The 17910-nt window shown below is 40.6% G+C and overlaps 1 protein-coding gene across 4 annotated transcripts in view; it reads right to left on the bottom strand.

The window, feature by feature from the left end:
- spop (speckle type BTB/POZ protein) overlaps positions 1-17520 on the bottom strand; it is a 108179-nt gene extending 90659 nt beyond the window's left edge. For 2 of the 4 annotated variants that reach the window (XM_026164227.1, XM_026164225.1), the window contains exons 1-2: positions 17387-17520; positions 2092-2227 (exon numbers count right to left, since the gene is read on the bottom strand). The gene's annotated coding sequence lies outside the window, so the exon portion shown is untranslated. Of the gene's footprint in view, positions 1-2091; positions 2228-3621; positions 3706-17386 lie in introns of all 4 variants that reach the window. The other 2 variants (XM_026164226.1, XM_026164229.1) reach the window with 2 other exon arrangements.
- Between the last annotated feature and the right edge of the window lie 390 nt (positions 17521-17910).

Below are 17910 nucleotides of genomic sequence, written 5' to 3'. Positions count from 1 at the left end.
GTACTAAGTATATTCCCGGGATCTTTGTTATATCCTGGGTTTGTAGACGATCATGTGTTGGAAAAAGCTTGTGGGTGGCAGGAAGCTGCTGACAGAAGTGAGTGACAGGTCAGGTGAGTGCTGTGGTCTGTTCAGGCATGCAGATCCAGCTCCTCTGAGTGATCTGAAGTGGCTTCAATTAACTGAAGCAGCCAAGTGTAAGGAAGGGGACTGGGGAGCATGGGCCCCAGACAAGCCTCCTGACAGATTTGGGAGGGGGGGGGGGGATAAGATGAGTGGAGGCTTCTGACAGGTCCTCTAATACCCCACGAATTCCAACCTTTCTCCATCTCCTCTTAGCTAATTACTAAGTATCCATATGGAGACACTTGTCACTGTGATCACAGCAAATTGGCTGTAACTACAGGGTCAGCAAAGACCGTTATTCACTTATATATAAACACAAGAATACACACAGAATCCAACCATCTAATTTTGCAAGAAAACCGAACACACACAATACTTTTCTTCATCTCCAATACTAAAACTATTTTTAGTTTCATGGGAGAACTGAAGTTACCACCGAGAAATCTAATATCACCGGCACTGCTTCATAACCATCTGAAAAACCACATTCATGTTGATTTTTCATGATGCTCTTTCTATGTGATAATACAGAAAGGAGGTGATTAAAATATCCCAGCATTTCTCAACAAATCCTACACAGAGATTTAATTTTCATGGGTATACACAGCAACACTGATGTCAAGAGACACTGCCAAATGAAATGTTAAATAAAAAAAAAATACTCTGAAATTCACTTCTGAATGTATGAAAGTAAACCACACACCAAACATGTGGGAAGAAAGAGAAAAGGTTTGAACTGTATCTTGGAATTTCTTTTGTATTAATGTCAACACCAACCTTTGCTTTGAGTTTAAACCCAAAGTAAAAAAATAAATAAACATCTTATCTTATATGTGATGAAGGAGTGGAGAAGCAGACTGATCTGTACACTAGTAGGGCAAATTAATGTATTTATCATTTACCATTTCGTCATCTCAGCAAATACAAAACAAATATCTCATAGCCTCTAAATGGAAAGAGACTGCTACTTTACACTATTTTCACCAAGCTTTTCCCCCCCCTTCCTTTCTTCCCGTCTTGCTGTTCTTGCTAGTTTTACACTACCTAATTAAGAAGTTTGGTGGGGGAAGCATGAAACACACAGGACCACATACTTTACCCTCAAGGATTTATTTTATTGTTCCTCTGTTTTTTTTGGTCTCCAATGTTGGCACATCCTCTATACCTCCACCCTTATTTTCCCTTCTAAAAACCCAAGCTTTTCCTTTTTTCACCTTTTCGGTCTTTTATTAGAACTGGGTCCAAATTCTGCTTATAAATGACAGATGAATACTACCTGAAATGTCTTATCGAGCTGCCATTTATATGATCAAGTGTCTGCTGCTGTCTCTATTCTCTTGCTATTTGGTATTCCTTCACTGGCAGCCTTTAGATCTTCTTTCACCTTCATGCTTTTTGAAGGTTTGTGTTTTCTATCCAAACCAAGCTTATTTCTTATGCTGGACCATCCACTTCCTCTTACCCATAATTTGATTCAAAGTTAGCCTTATGAGAATACTGTAGGTGTTGGTTTCTTAAACAGCTAAACAAATGTAGCTTACTTTAGAAGAAATGACTAATTTTTTTCAAGCTAAAACCTGTTTGGAGGGAAAAAATAAAAAATAAAAACACGCTTGAAGACAACTGAAGTTGTTCAGAAGTCAAAAAGGCAGCATTTCAAACTTAAATGAATGTGAAATTGTCTGCTTTGAAAAATGAGTACAGAACACATGAACACAAAGACTCCAATACTTAAACAGTTGTTAAAAGTTAGCTAAAAACACTTGGTTTAATAGTGCTGTCATCAGCTTGAGATCAAAAGTGGTCATTTTAATGTTTTATCGTCATAGACTAAAATTGCCTCTAACAATCGCTCTTCTCCACTTCTCCTCTCCCCACCCACGGCAGATTTGCAATTTCCCAATATTGGTACAGACCGATGCCCCCCCTTCCCTCCCCCAGATCCACACCTCATTTGGTACTCACCTAGATCAAAGTACCTCGCACATCTGTTCCGCTTGCAACTGCCATAACTAGCCAGCTGGACTCTCTCCGTCAGGTCTTGCTGTCTGTAGGTGTGTCAGTACTGCTCGTCTGTCCAAAGCCAGAGCTTCTTGGCAAGCTGCAAACACAAACAGCGAAAAGAATCAACAAGACTGTAGTTGTGAGAGTGAGCGTGGGTGTGAGCCAGTGCCTTATCATAGTCTTGCAAGAGACTCCTTGTCAAGTTGACTGTTTGTGTGTGCATCTGTTATGTAGGAGACTTGAATGCAGAGTATTCCTGAGATAGAGCGAGTGTGTGTGTGTGTGTGTGTGTGTGTGACAAGATATTACAAAAACACATGTTTTACAGAGACTGTAGTAAGGTTTACACAGCGAGGCGGAACAAAGCGGGACAGGGGCCCACCTTCCACAATTACACGCAGCTTTAAAATACTAATCCAAGCACAAACTGTATCTGGACTGTATCCAAACAGCAAACCAAAAAGCCACAGGTGTAAACAGAGCAATAAAGCAATGCAATCTCAATCCCACAAATGAAATAGTGCTGCTTATAGCAATAGCATTCAAAGCAGGATCACAGCAAAGCAGGCTTAATGCTTCCCTGATACTTTTTATGCTATATTTACAGTGGCCCATAAAAGTGGATAAAAATCTTTGTAGATAAAATTCACCACGTTAATGTGATGCATAAAGGGCCCACACAGAGCCCGATAGCAAAACAATCATCTGACAGAACAGACCCACGGTGGCTTCAACTCTGCAGTGTCATTAAAATCCTCCAAGTCTAATTCTCTTTCAAATACCACCTCTACCTAAATAAACATGACCAAGGACGCTTACTCATACTTCACATGCCTGCCAACCACAGATGAACAGGATTTCACAGAGCAGACTGGGTGTGTTTTGCCAACCATTACTGCAGAAAGGTCTGCAGATTGTGACAAAATGTCTCAAGCTAAACAGCCACAGTGATGCACTTTGTTCTCATAATAAAGCCAATCCATAAAGATGTCTGACATTTAACATGCAACTAGAGAAAGCTGTGTGATTTAAGTCAATTTACTTTGACACTTGGATCATAAAGAATAAAACAGGATTTTAAAACAGGCGTTGAATGACTTCAAACTACGGCAATCCAGGGAGTGACAAGTTGCCTCAGAGGTGTAATAAACTGCAACTCTAAGGCTAAACACTGACTTATATTTGGCTCAGAAATACTGCACCGAGAGTGTTACTTTTTATATTTTGGTGCTTTGTATTCACGACCGGTATTCAAACTGCCTGTGGGCTTTTACCTCAGAGAGAGAAAAGATGATCTGCATGAATGAATGAAATATCTTAAGATCCCTGTGTTTACACATATATACCAAGGAAATGTCAATCAGATGCAAAATACAAAGGTTGAGCCCTGAAAGAAATGTCAAAAAGGTAGACTGGCTCTGTGATGTGTGAATGGGACCAGCACCATTTGATCAATAGCTCACCTGAAATGAATACAAGATTCGTTCTTACCGACTCAAAACAGCAGATGTGGACTCCAACTCCATTTGTCACAAACTTGGATGAAACCGTTTCAGCTGATGAAGTGGAGATTGCCTAAGATAACACATTTTTAAATATTTGTTATTGGTTGCTTTCCATTTGTGATGTTTATTTGAGGCTCTTCAGAAGCGTTATGCTGAGTTGTTACCACAGGAAATTACATGAAGTATAACCTGAAACAACCCTGTCAGGAGTATGAACAAACATAACGTTATGTGCCCTTCATGTTCTTCCTGGTTTTTTTGGTCTTGTATCATTTACCCTGCTCAAGTCAAGTGGTCAGCTCAAACAGGAAGCGATAACAATAGGCAATACAACCAGCCATGCCACCAAGACATGTCAAGCTGACCCCAGCAATGCTGGGACGCCATGAGACAGCAAGGGCTGTCTCAAAAAAAGAAAAAGAAAAGACTGAGGAGGGAGCTGACAGATGAGGAGGTGGAAAACAAAAAAATACAAGACGGGAGAATAGAAAGCAAAAAAAAAAAAAAAAAAAAGTCGTCGACAAGACAGAAGAGGGAGAGGCAGGATGAAAGATAGGTCGATGTACCACAGGCTGATGAAATAGAGCGAGAAAGGCAAAGAGAGAAAGAAGCGGAACAGCAAGTCAGACAATAGTCAAACAGAGGAACAAAAAAAAGACACTAAAGGAATAGGAGACAAATTAAGGAGAGGGCATGGGGGGGGATGGGCAGAGACAGGGGGAGCCCAAATATAAAGACAATGTCAGATTCAATACTTCTCTTAAACGAGAGAAGAATTAAGGAGGAAGGAGAAAGAGTGGCTGTTCTATATCTCGCTGCTCCTGAAACCTGAAAAGACCAATACGTAGAAAGGAACAAAACACGGGGGGGGGGGGGTTAGATCAAGCGCTTGACTGCATTCAAAAGAGCCACAGAGGGAGTATAAGTGACACAATTAAGAGCATAACTGTCATTACAGCCAATCAACCCAGTGCCACCCACATGGCCACTGAGCAACAGAACCATCATGAAGAGGGATGAAGGACTGCTTATTCCCCTTAGTAATGCAGCAACGACTGTTAATACTGACTAGCACACATACCTAAAAGCCCTAAAGGCCATTGCATCGTAATGCAACAGCAACACAAGACACGTGTACAAAATCGTTCCATCAAAACATGTTCTTGTCTCATTTGCATCTTGAGAGAAGAGCTGACATTTAAATATAATCCTGCTGACATGCAAACTAAGTGCAGCCAATTCCATAGCCCGCGTGTGCATTAGAAAAGGAAAAAAGAAACGACGTGTGAATCTGAAACCAATCACAGTTTGATGTATACTCTCACTCAATAAAATAAAAACCAAATTTAATGAGCTTTCAAGCTCCTCCACAGTGACATTTCCTCTCCCAATTCTCCATCTTTTACAACCATCATTCACCTTACCTCCATTTCTCTTTATCCCTGCTACCGCTTGCCTTTCCTCAACCCTCCCTCACTTAGTTTTTCATTTTAAACCCACTACTTTGCCTCCATCTTCTTCTCTCTCCATCCAAAACAACGGCCATTCCAGAAAGAGGGCCATCAATCTTCTTCAATGAGACCAGAGTGCGAGAGAGTGCCAAGGCTACAGCAGATTACTATCTCTGCTTACCTCCGCTCAACACTGGATAACATATAGAAGGAGAGAAAGGGCAAATGGAGAGTCAGGGAGGGTCGAGAGTGAGTCAAAGAAACCATGTTAGATAGAAGATGGACATTAGATCTTAAAAGCCTCAAAAAGATTTAAAATAATAATAAAAACCAACTTCCACTCCTGTCACCAGCAGAGGCTTGTCAAGAAAAGACACCCAGCAGCTGAAATTAAAACCTCTAATCCTAAGTGGCAACTCCAAACCTGATCCTTGATTTACTTCCACAGAGAGCTCTGCTTATGGAGAGACATGAGATACAGGTCTTCTGTTAGACTGAACATGAATCATACTCTGCATCCAAAACAGAGTTACAAATTTAGAATCAAAATATGTACTGTTACTGTAACTAATTTAGTTGTTAACTACGGTACCAACAGGTCATTACAGTTCAGTTTGAACGGGGAAGAAAAAGTGACGGTGCATGTATAGAAAGGAGGTGGGGGAACATGATGGAGCAAGCGCTGCTTAATTACTTAAACACTACACAGAAATTGTTGTTAGTGCATATGCGAATATTTCTGTGTGTTTCACAAAGTCCTGTAAGCCAATTATCCCGCCTGATGAGAATTCTGAAAGCAATGTGCGAATGTTTGTTTGACAAAGAACTGACACAATGGTGGAAAAGCCAGAGCTGTGACCTTGCAGCAGAGAGGGGTTTTTAACAAGCTGCCTCACTGCCCTGTGTGGTGCAGTGGCAATAATCTGCACACACACTGTGCATCACAGGTAAATCCAAGGCTGAGGACGTCCTTCTGAGGAAACCTTATGTGAGAAAAAGATTGGTTACATGGCAAAGTAGAGTTTTTGCATAGAAAATTCTGGGTATTTTTGTTGTTTTTTGTAATGCAGTGCAGCAAACGCTCAGTGAACTCTTATATTTATAAAACATGGCCTTCTCAAGCAGTCTGCAACCAAGGACGCAAGACCACCAGGCCAGCTCTGACAGCTAGATCCACAATTGAGCATGATAGGGCTAATCGCTATGCAGCTTTCTCACTGAGGAAAAACCTACGTGGGGGGAGTTTTGTCAGGCATAATAAACTCTCCCTGCATTGTCACACCACTGTTGAGGAGGAAGGTTAAACTTAGAGCTGTCTGTAAAGCTGTCCCTCTGCAGCAGCAGTGCTCTGACTGGGGATCAGCATAGTGTGGCTTCTGTGGGCCACACAGCAACGAGTGGGAGGAGGCAGCAATGGGGCTCAGCCGGGCGCTAAAGACTTTGACACTAACATAATCACTGATAATTGATTCTGCTGGTGAGGAAGGTTTAACATTAAAGGATAAAAAACAGCAACGGCGGTGGCAGCACGGCGCTCTGGCTTAATATGAGCTGATGGGACTGACGCCACCTGTCACACACCATCTAATCACACGAAGACAAGATTCTCTAGACGAACACATATCATCAAATCACTACCGGCCTTGGACACGCTCAGCACCCTCAAAGCAGCTTTGATCAGCAGTGGGTCGAGAAAATCGAGGGGGCACAGAGGCTAAGGGCGGCGGAGGAAGAGGAGGATGAGGAGGACAGACAGACAAATAAGACAAACGTCCTTCACTATTGCAGGACAACAGCCCTGAGATATCACATGACACGACAGAATAAAAGCACAGTGTTTCAAAGAGATATATAGAAGAAGAAAAAAAACTGCGCACTAAACCAAATGCAGTTATTACAAGCAGTGTGAAACATTTGTTCCATACTCGCGGTAATGGCAATTGAGCTGCAGTCAGCTGACATTGCAGTTATAATTCGGCTAATGTTATTCTCATTAGCTTATAATAAAGTGACTACTATTATACTATAATAATCTTCCAACTGCCTTTTATTGTAAACTGCCAGCCTGTGGGAAACACTAATAAATCTGAGGCAATAAACCCATTTTAACCCGTTTCACCTGTGATCTGAGCAGACTGTTTTTTAAGATGGCTAACCACAGAACACTATTTCTAGTCAGCCTCACAGATTTGTTGTTAAAGTATAATGGAGACACATGAGCTAAGTCTAGTAGCAGTGACTGGGGTGTGCCTATTTGCTGAGTGAACTGATGAAGACGGAGGGCTCCCTGTAGCCTTACAGTCAGAACACTGATAAATTGGCCAGCATCCACCCTTTCCCCAACTGCAAGAAGGATATGTGTGCATGAGAATAAGTATGAACACCTGCTAGACTGGAACTGACAACATAAAGTGGCAATGCAACTGATTTCATGAACAACACAGGAGCACAAAGGAAAAGGAAGACCTCCATTATGTCACTAGCAGACGTGTCACCACGAAGGAGACAGTCGGACTATCGGTCCTCCAACCTAGCAATGGCAGACTCACCTTCTTAAATTAAAGGGTGCTTAATACAAAGCATGTCCCAGACAGACAAACACAAATTTCCACCTTGGGCTGCAGACATAAACACACATCACTTCATGTCGAAAATGACTGTTTGGAGATCAAAGGTTTAAAATATGCGAGGGTCAGATATCTTGCAGGGAAATAAAGGAGGAAAGATTGAGGCTGAGAGGGGAAAAGGTAGCATCGGCAAATAAGAGATGGAAAGGGGACCAGAGAAAGCCCCAGGCTGATGGCAGCGGGGAGAGAAGAGGCAGACTGGATGATGAGCTAGTGAGAAAATGTAAATGAGAATCTGTCATGCAAAAAAAGGAAAAGAGGGGAAGAAAACGTGAGAGATTACTATAGGAACTGTTCGAGGAGAAACTGAAGAGCAGAACAAAGCTCAAAAGAGGAAAAAAGGGGGTGGGCAGTGCACAGGAGGAAACAGCAATCCAAGAGACATGACAAGCATGCACTACACAGCCTTTTGCTGTTAAAATGGGCCACATAGTTTCTAATATGTCCTTCAACATGTGGTGAAATCAGTTTTAGTCACCACAGAAAGAAAATGCAAAAAACACAAAAGATAAGAAAGGTAGCAACAAATAGTGAGAGGTAAAATAAGAAGACAGAGATGGCCCCTGAAGAGGTGACTCATGGCATCCCTTTGTCACAAGTCAAGACCACAGGGAGGAAGAGTAGGAGGAGTGTAGGCAGTAAAAAGGCAGCTCTTTTTCTCAGTCTTTCACTCCCTGGCTATCCTCCACCAGCAGCTGGAGGCTAAACTTAAGCTCCAGCAGCCACGAGGGAGAGAGGAACGGCCTTGGGAATAGGTCATCCACAACCACAGACCAAAACAAAACTCAAGCATCTGCATCATTAGCAAAGGAGCCCAGAGTCCCCTGGTGTCTACCCACTGCACAACAGATCCCTCAGAAATGTGGCCACAACAATCCCCATGCACACAATCATCCGCTGCACAATCGCCATACAGCGATGTCAGCCTCCTCTTCATGAATATTCATCTGCCTCATTAACACTCAAGTGGGGAAACACAGCATATTGCAAGAGACTCCCGTTACTTGGAGAGAATGAAAGTTAAAGGCGGAGAGGAAAGGGGAAGTAGAGATGGGACACATGGTGACTGCAAAGGAAGGAAAGGGGAAGAAAAAGAGTAAGAGGCAAAGGCTTTGTTTCTTTGCCTTCAAACTTTTTTGAATCTCAGGAGAAGAGGGGAGGAAAAATGTCCTATATTGTTCCGGGAGCTGATACCCTCCAGTCGCTTTTCCTTATGAAGCCAGATAGGGCAGTATGAAAGCAGCGTCAGCAGCAGGGACATCGCAGCGGGAGCACAGGCTAAGAATTACAGACCGTTTTACCCTGTAAATCCTACTCCAATAAAGGCTTTAAAACAGCTGCAATTTCACCACTAATGTCTGGCTGCTCGCAGTAACTGCTAAACTGTGGGGGATATGTGTGAATACACCTCAACGCAAGCTGCAGCTGAGCAGACACTCATGTGACTCCCCCTCCCTCTGTTCAGTAACAAAACACACTTACAGACGTAAGAAGCCAGTCTATATCGTACACAAAGTCTGTCAGTCCACTCGGCCACACGCTTTCTCTCAGAGCCACTTGCCAATAGAAAGACACACAAGCGCGCACGCACACACGCGTGCACAGACACACGAAGAGAAAGGATTATTTTCTCTTCATGTTGTAATGCTAGTGAATCTCTTAACAGGAACTGCCAACAGGGGAAATCTTCCATCCTGCAGCTGTGTCCTCAGAGAGACTCTGGAAACTGTAGAAATTTCCTTGACTCTTTTCTCATCGTGGCTTTGGTTGCAAAAACAGCTTGGCCATTCGGGTATGAGGAGATGAGGCAGAGTCAGGTGCTTTTCTATAACGTTGCCCCACCAGAGTCGCTCTAGTCCTTTAAAAAGGGCAGCGGGAGAAAAAAAAAAAAAAAAAAAAACTTGTGGTACCAAAATTGGACCAGGTCTGTGGAAATCAATACTGCTGCTTACATGAGGGGCCTCCACTAAGGCTATTTCATATTTCACCATATATACACAGTTTCTGAGGAGAAAGAAAAAAAAAAAAAAAAAAAAAAAAAAAAAAAAAAAAAAACACACAACCCCTCAATTTCAGAACAGTATGAACTATCGATTTCACAGTCACGATTCTTACTCTTTCTCTGCCCATTTCTGTCCTCTCTCTTTTCCATTCCCCACCTTTGATGTGGAACTCCTTCCCCCCACCCCCCAAACTTCTGTTAAATGAAAACTGTTTATTATTAGGCTTCTCGCGACGGAGAGGTCGTTACCGTCACATTTTTACATCTTTCACATTTCTCCTAAAAGAAATGTTTTTTCCATTGACATCACGAATCGATCGATCTGTAAGGTGAAACAGAAAAGCTATTTCTTGACAAAAGTGAATACCACTGCCCTTACCTTGTACACTTTTGAGATATTAAAAGGTGGGCCTCACAGAGTAACTTCCAATGGCACACCGTAACAATGCACTGCCTATTATAATGACTATATCGTGACTTGAGATGCATCACGACATCTATTTATTCACTGCTGAGGCTTGTACTGTGTACTATGGGCTTAGTGAGGTAACTTGAGATTTAACCCTGGGTTTATTTAGTGCTACAGAGGTGGTTCACTCTTATCCTGGAACACCAACATGATAACTTAGATACATTTTTTAAAACGTCCCTGAACTGTTTTATTTGAACCAGTCTTCTCTTAATTTCTTTTAACATTTCACCTACAAGTGATATGAATTTTAAATGCCAAACACTGTTGGAGCTTTAAAAAAGTTGGATCTGATGTTCAGAGTATTTGGATGGGTCGCTGTTTTCCCACAATCTAATGCCAGTGTATCAGCAAAACTGAATCTGACTTTTGGGCAATGGCGCTTTTAACCAACTGTGTTGTCATTCATTTATATTCATACAGCTTTCCTGGGTCATGTGTTTTGCTGAGCAGTCTGGCAGAGACCGGGGACCTGGCCAGTTCAAATCACAGGTCCAAAGTCAGCATGCATGCATGATTTAAATACATCTAAATGGCAGATGGTGAGAGACCTGGCTGGGATCTGGCTTCAAGACAGAAGCAGTAATGCAGGAGAAGCAAAGGGATTAGAGTGAGGAATGACTTGGCTTGTCTTTAAGATTACTTTTCCTCTTAAAACATTCACTTCATCTGTGTCACTTCTGCTCTCTACTTGTTATTGGAAAATAGCTTCATGCAAGAGAGGTGGAAAACCATTCGATGCCGGCTCTGTCTGCATCAGTCACACACTGACACGCACATACACAAAGAAATACATTTCATCCTCCATATCCGAAACAGCCAAAGCACTGGCAGGCATTTGCGACCCCAATCCATATTTCAATTTCCCTCCTCTCATGCAAACTAATTCAATACTTGTTGCCTTCCCTCACAAGCGATCAGCAATATGAGAAATGAGCTTCTTCGCATGTTGCATCTAAAAAAGGTCCAATCTGAGACATTTTTGAATGCCTATATCAATTATGTCTTAGTAGTGCCGTGCATATGCAAATTGTCCTTAGGAGTAGCATTGCAGGATAGAAAATCTAAACTACAACCAAAAGGAAATTTTTTTTAATCAAATGGCGTGCCATTTGAAACTCGTACATTACACCACTGCCTGTGTTTATATCAACAACTTCATGTTTTCAAAACATTTAAATAAACATTAAGCTAACAGCATCGAATGAGTCAACCGAATGAGTAATTTGAATATGATGTTCATATATGGATTTCATTACCTTAGTTTTTCCTTTAAAAGAAATCACTTCAGCTTTTCACGAAGCCAGAACAAGAAGTATCAAAGCTGTATGCTGTGATGTGATCAGCCAATACTTTTTGAAATCGATCCAGCGACACAGCTCAGAAGACTGGACAGTATGGGCCTGGTTTTAGAGGAATTTGTGAATGTTCTTTTAATCAGGCTCATTAGTGGGATAAAATCTTCAATTCTGACATATTAAAGATTTTCAGTAACACCCAATTTCCTTACCGACTAGTATTGATGTACTGACCGGTGTAGCATTTTACACTGTTACACTCCAAACAAATTCACACATCTTGACATCTCCCACTGCTGCACACACCAAGAAAGGAATTCTCAGAAGAGCAAATAAAAATACAAATCTGAAAACATAGGATACAGTCTGAGCCTGATGGAGAAATGGTGCAGTGCTGAAACATTTGTTTGTTAAGGTCCACCACATTCTGCAGTAATTCACTTTTTACTTGACATTATATAGTGGATAGTATATCATTGATCCATTTTTCAATGCGCTCTGCATTTGACCCTGAAAATACACAAGCATGTGCGCACACACCGACGTACTCATTTGGTGTTGAAATGAGCAAAGATGAGTAACAACATCGTCTCAAACTCAGGAACACGGGTGCACTCTTTGCCCATGTAAAGAGAGAGGCAAGCAGGTAATAGCGACAAATTTAGGGGCTTAAACAGCGACAGCTTTACGATGCCTGAGCGGCCTCTATGACTCCATTCCTGTCAGATTCTATTAGCCTGGCCTCCACCGTGTGCTTCGATTGGCTCTTGGCCTATTCCCAGCAGTTACAGAAGCACCACCCGTAAATAAACCAAATGGCTGCATCTTGTAGTATATGAAGGGGCGGGGGGCTCTTTGCAGCTGGGCGCTTGTGTGTAAAGAACATCTAACAGAGTGGTTGAATAGTTTAATATACAGCAGCGAGCTGAATGGACACAGTCAACTAGAGGGAGAGCGCGACACATCACTGTAAGAGTTTAAATTTGAGGAATACGAGAAGCCAGAAAGGCACTTTTAAATCAAGACAAGTGGTCTCAGTCCACACACACACACACAGCTAGATACAAAAGGAAAAAGTGTGCCTATCTGCCAGCTGCCAGGTGGAAGTCTATGGAAAGGCCACCTGTCTAATAACCACTTTTGATGCATACAGCTCAGCAATATGAAACACAGCATCTGGCCTGTCCCCTCCAAACTGATCTTGTTAACAGCCTGATCCGTGTTCCTCTTACATAGAATTTATTTGGGCAGTTCACTCAGATTTAAAAAAAAAAAAAAAAAAAAAAAAAAAAAACCCACACACACACACACACACACACACACACAAACAAGAAACACAAAAACATAAGTTTGTGTTTATAAATTCAACCACTGCAGGTTTTAGGGTTTTTTTGTTTGTTTTTTTAAATGGCTTTTGAAGAACTGTGGAAAAATAATAAATTTCCTAGTACAGATTTAAAAAATAAATAAAAAATAAAAACAACTGCTGGCCTAAAAGTGAAGAAAGACTGACGCTGGCACAACAAAGTCACAATTACCTATATGTTTAAATTAACAGTCATTATATCCTATTATATCATGCATACTAGTGGAAAAAATATAAAAAGAACATTTACAATAGTAATAACATAATGATCTCAACCAAATGCTAGCTTCATTGCATGCATATATTCACTGAGCATTCACAGCTAACTATAAGAAAAGGTATAATTAAAACAATTTTTATAACCCAAAACCATGTGACTAAGGAACCTATTTGGTTTTCTTTTGTTGTTTTGGGGGGGTTTTTTTGTTTAGACTCAAAAACATTACTAATTATTTGTAATTAAAATAAAAGTATATTTATGCTACCGATTCATACAGTAAAGCTCTAGCATCACATTTGAGTGAACTGTATGATTACTGTAATAAAGTGCTTTAATCAGTCAATGTAACTGGAAAACAGAGTGCTTGTCTTCAAAGAAATAAATCATAGGATTATTGTGTTTATTGCAACTTGGGAAATATCTGTTATACCTTCAAAACTCTGAAAAGCTGCTCCTCTGTGCCTGTCTGTGGCAAAGTGGCCTTCAGCATTAACAGGCTATTACTTGTGAAATGTAACCAATCAAATTGGAAAGGACATTGCTCAAGACCACAGAGTGGTGGCTAAAGACAGACTGAGGCCGCTGCACCACAGTGAAAGCAAAACTTTTTTTGTTTGGTTTTTTTTGTTTTTGTTTGGTTTGTTTTTTTTAAATGGGACACATGAAATAAAAAAAAAAGTTTTACTTTATTTATTTTAATCAAAATGGTTTTATTTTAATTGAAATTGGTTTAAAAAGTTACAACAAAAAAATATTTATGACTAAAGGGCCATTAAACTAGCAAAGAAATTGGACTGGACACCTGGTTGATTTCATTTATACATCTACTGCTTTCCTTATATGTCATATTGAAATATCTACCAAAACTACACTGTTAGTTTCATTAGTCCTGTTCTTAAACAGTAGATTAGTTCACCTGCATTCAGAATATGAACCGAAAGTTTACCAGTTTGTATCCACTTCCTTTTCTGACAGACACAACAATGTCCGGAGAGTGAACAAAACACTTCCATACCAACACAATAAAAACAATGATGTGACATCACATCTTTTACAGTCACAGCTAGACAACTGTGACTTAAGTGCCAACAGCTGTTACACAAAACTGACTGGATGTTGAAATTCAGGTCCTGAATCTGCATAGTTCGACCGTATTGTAAGCTTGAGGAACGAAGTCAGTATTTTATTTTGTGCAATGAGCTGCAGTTTAATAAAAAATTCAATTTCCCTGCACACCAAAACAAGTCACGAACTTGTACATCAAGAATCTGTCTTTACCAACAGATATGTGAAGAATGTGTGGATGTGTCACGGTTTAAGAAGATAAAATGAGAAAAATGCTAAGCCAGTCAAAGAGTTATCTTTTGGGATTCAAATTTGTTCACCATGGAATCTTCTGAATCAATCCAAACTCCCATTCAGAGCATTTCTGAACTCCCACATGCCCTTTGCTCATGCATACAATCGCAGCACAGCTGAGCAGAAAACTCTGTGGGACAAACCAGCTGAATTTTTAGCAAGCACTTAGCAGATCTTTTACTAGGAAATTCAGCTTTGCAAAAAAGTGTTCCACCAACTTTTGTCACATCACTAATAGAAAATACGAAATGAGACATGTTTACCTGCCCTTTCAGATGGCCACCTAATTATTTTAAGGATGCACTGTTAGATCTGGTCATTTATTCCAGCATGATGTGTAAAAAACAGCTTTTGGTGTCCTTATAGCCACAATAGTGAGTTTTGGGTTTTAAAACATGAATCCAGCAAGGAGAAGGGCCTTTACAAGGCAACAGGATGAGAAACCCTTAAGCCTCTTAATAGAAACAAATGATCAGGGTCCACAACCACACATTTTGGTCTAGATCTCAAAGGTGAATTGACATTTAGCACCAATTTAAGTCCAGTGTCACTTAGCACAGTAACTGTCTTGTTTTGTTCCATTGGGAACATGGTGCAACAAGAATTTTACTTCTTCTTCTTTTGGCTGCTCCCTTTATGAGTTGTCATAGTAGATCATCTGCATCCATCTCACCCAATCCCTAGTATTCTACTCTGTCACCAACCCTCTGCATGTCCTCCTTCACTTCATCCATAAATGATCTCTGTGGTCTTCCTGGCAACTCCATCTTGAACATCCTTTTTCAAATACATCCCCGATCTCTCTTCTGCACATGTTCAAACCATCTTAGCATTGCCTCTCTGACTTTGTCTCCAAAGAGCTCAACCTGAGCTGTCCCTCTGAAGTAATTATTTCGAGTCCTGTCCATCCTGGGTACTCCCAGTGAAAATCTGAGTTTCATCAACTCTGCCACCCTTTCTTTCACTTTTGCTGACGTCCTTCTGTCACAAATCACCTCAGGCACCCATTTAAACTCTTCCACCTTCACCGATATACCTGTGTCCTTCTCATTCATACACATTCTGTCGTGCTTCTACTGACTTTCATTCCTCTTCTCTTCAGTGCATACCTCCACCTCGCCAGGTTCGCTACCACATGCACACTACTCTCACAACAGACTTCTTACTCCCAGATTCTACAGGAGAATCTTAATATAAAACATACATAAATATAATACACCATAATGCACTACACCCACATTATCAGAGCCCAAGGAGCTAAACTTGGCACACTAGTAAATCTTGAGCTCTGTCCACACTGGAAGCAATTTGCATCACTTTGAAGCCGACTGCTCGTCCCTGACAGACATTCCAGGCTCTAGTTGCCTAGGTAACCCACTAATGTATTTACCACCAGGTCATATGCCAGTCAAAGGTATCCTCTGCTCTTTTTGATAATGCTGTCCGTCGCTCGCCTAGAACTCCAGAAAAGTTGAAACCAGGTTATTTTGCCTGTAGTCACTAAAGTTGCAAAATTTCCTTCCCTTTCTATGGTCTCTAGTCATCACAACGCTTCCAGTATGGACACAGCTTTGGACCCCTGAAGGCTCTTACCTTTATCAGATATCACAAGGTTGCCTAGCAACCACCAAGCAACGGACTTAAATGTCCTGTTTTTAGCAGGTATGCACCTATGAAACGCTATGAAACCATTTGATCATGTTTATTTCACAGCGATAATATCTATTAACTCATATTTCAATTATGTACGAGATATTATGATGCCAACACTGAGCAATGGGCTAAAATTACCTGTTTCTTGCCTTTCTGCAGCCCAAACAATACCGTAGCACTGGCATGTACTAGCGTCAGCACAAATCCATCTGGTAGTTCCTATTAGTACTTGGTTTCAATGGAGCTGCACAAGTTAATAATTATGAAAGAAGCAGGCTACTAAATTAAATAACAAAATTCACAAAAAAAGAAAAGAATCCCCGCCTTCCTCCAATGGCAATGGACTTGGCCAATTAGCAGTAGATATTTGTTCAGTCATCCAACTCTAATGACTGCAACAGTTATTGCTATTACTGATTAATCTGATCATTATTTTTTAATTAAACTTGGTCTATATGTATCAGCTAAACTAAAAAAAAAAAAAAACATTAAATTGAACAAAGCAAAAGATAAAGTCTTCTCTCATTTTAATAAAAGCCAAATCCCCCCCTAGGGGTTTCTATAAGGTCTACTGAAATCTTAAATAAAAAAAATCAGAAAACGTCTTTATTTTTTCATAAACCAACAAACTACTAGTTTTTGTAGCTCCAGTACCAAATGTTTGCCATTCCATATTTCATTTAAATAGTTGTGGGTTAGATCCTTGAATTTGGATATCACAAAAAAAGTTATTCATAGAACTTTGAGTTCATTACTTTATCTAAAAGTCACCAGTTTTTTCCCCAGCCACCGTGCAGAGGTACTACAGCCTGCATTGCAGTAGCCTTTCTGCTTGACTCTCTCTTTTCAGATGCTTTCTGGCAGACTGAAACCTGCAGCTGTCCTGCACTGCGCATTGGGAAGCAACAGAGGGGAGAAGCCGTGGTCACTATTTGGCAGGATACTGAGGCATGATGAAGCATAACATGTTTTTTTTCTAACATGGGTCTCATTATTTTGCATATCCATGTGGAAACGTTCAGACTGATAACTCTTGCCGTGACAACCCAGACGTGACAGTCATGGCATAAAATTGCACAAAACAATCCGCGGAAAAGTGAATCAGAAACGGAAACAGTATAAATAAGTCCCGAGCCGCTACCTACCTGCTAACAATAGCCAGCTAGCGGCTAATATTGAAGCTCTGTAAAAGTGCTTCCAGCGTTAAATTACGGCCAAACTTTAAACGCACTTTACCATAAAGGAATCAATAAAATTCGTAAATAACAGGCATATGAAGAGCTCATTTTACATCTTTAAAACTCACCTTTGTTTCGCACTTGAACGAAAGAGATGAAGGATTTTTGACAAGAGCTGTCACTGCACTTCCGGGTTAGACTGTGACGTGTCCGAACGCCCAATAAGCGACTGGCCATGCTGGGATTGTTTTGGTTTTGACTCTGGGTGTTACGGGAATATACAAATTTCCTATTTAATTACGAGCAGCTGTCTGTCATCAAAATCAGTAGACTAGCACATTTACTATCACTCGTAGACAAACTACATTTTCTTTATTTTGTTTGGTTTAGCTGTAGGAATTTCTTTTCGTTTTTTAAGATAAGAATTAAAAGAAAGCAAAGGGCACATAATAAGAATAAGCCTCAGATAAGAAATTCACTGAGTTATGGTAAAAGGTTTGTAGTCTGAGTTGCTCTAAATTCAAAGTATTTCAAACAAGGAGCTTTTCCCTTGACCTCAAAATAATTTAGTGGCCCTTAATTATAACCAGAATAAGAAAAGAAGAGAGGATATTTTAAAATAATTGTTAATTGAGAAACCAGAGATTGCTGA

The sequence above is a fragment of the Astatotilapia calliptera genome, chromosome 4 (genome assembly GCF_900246225.1).
Source record: "Astatotilapia calliptera chromosome 4, fAstCal1.2, whole genome shotgun sequence".
Classification (NCBI taxonomy): domain Eukaryota; kingdom Metazoa; phylum Chordata; class Actinopteri; order Cichliformes; family Cichlidae; genus Astatotilapia; species Astatotilapia calliptera.
This window is presented reverse-complemented; position numbering and strand designations above follow the sequence as displayed.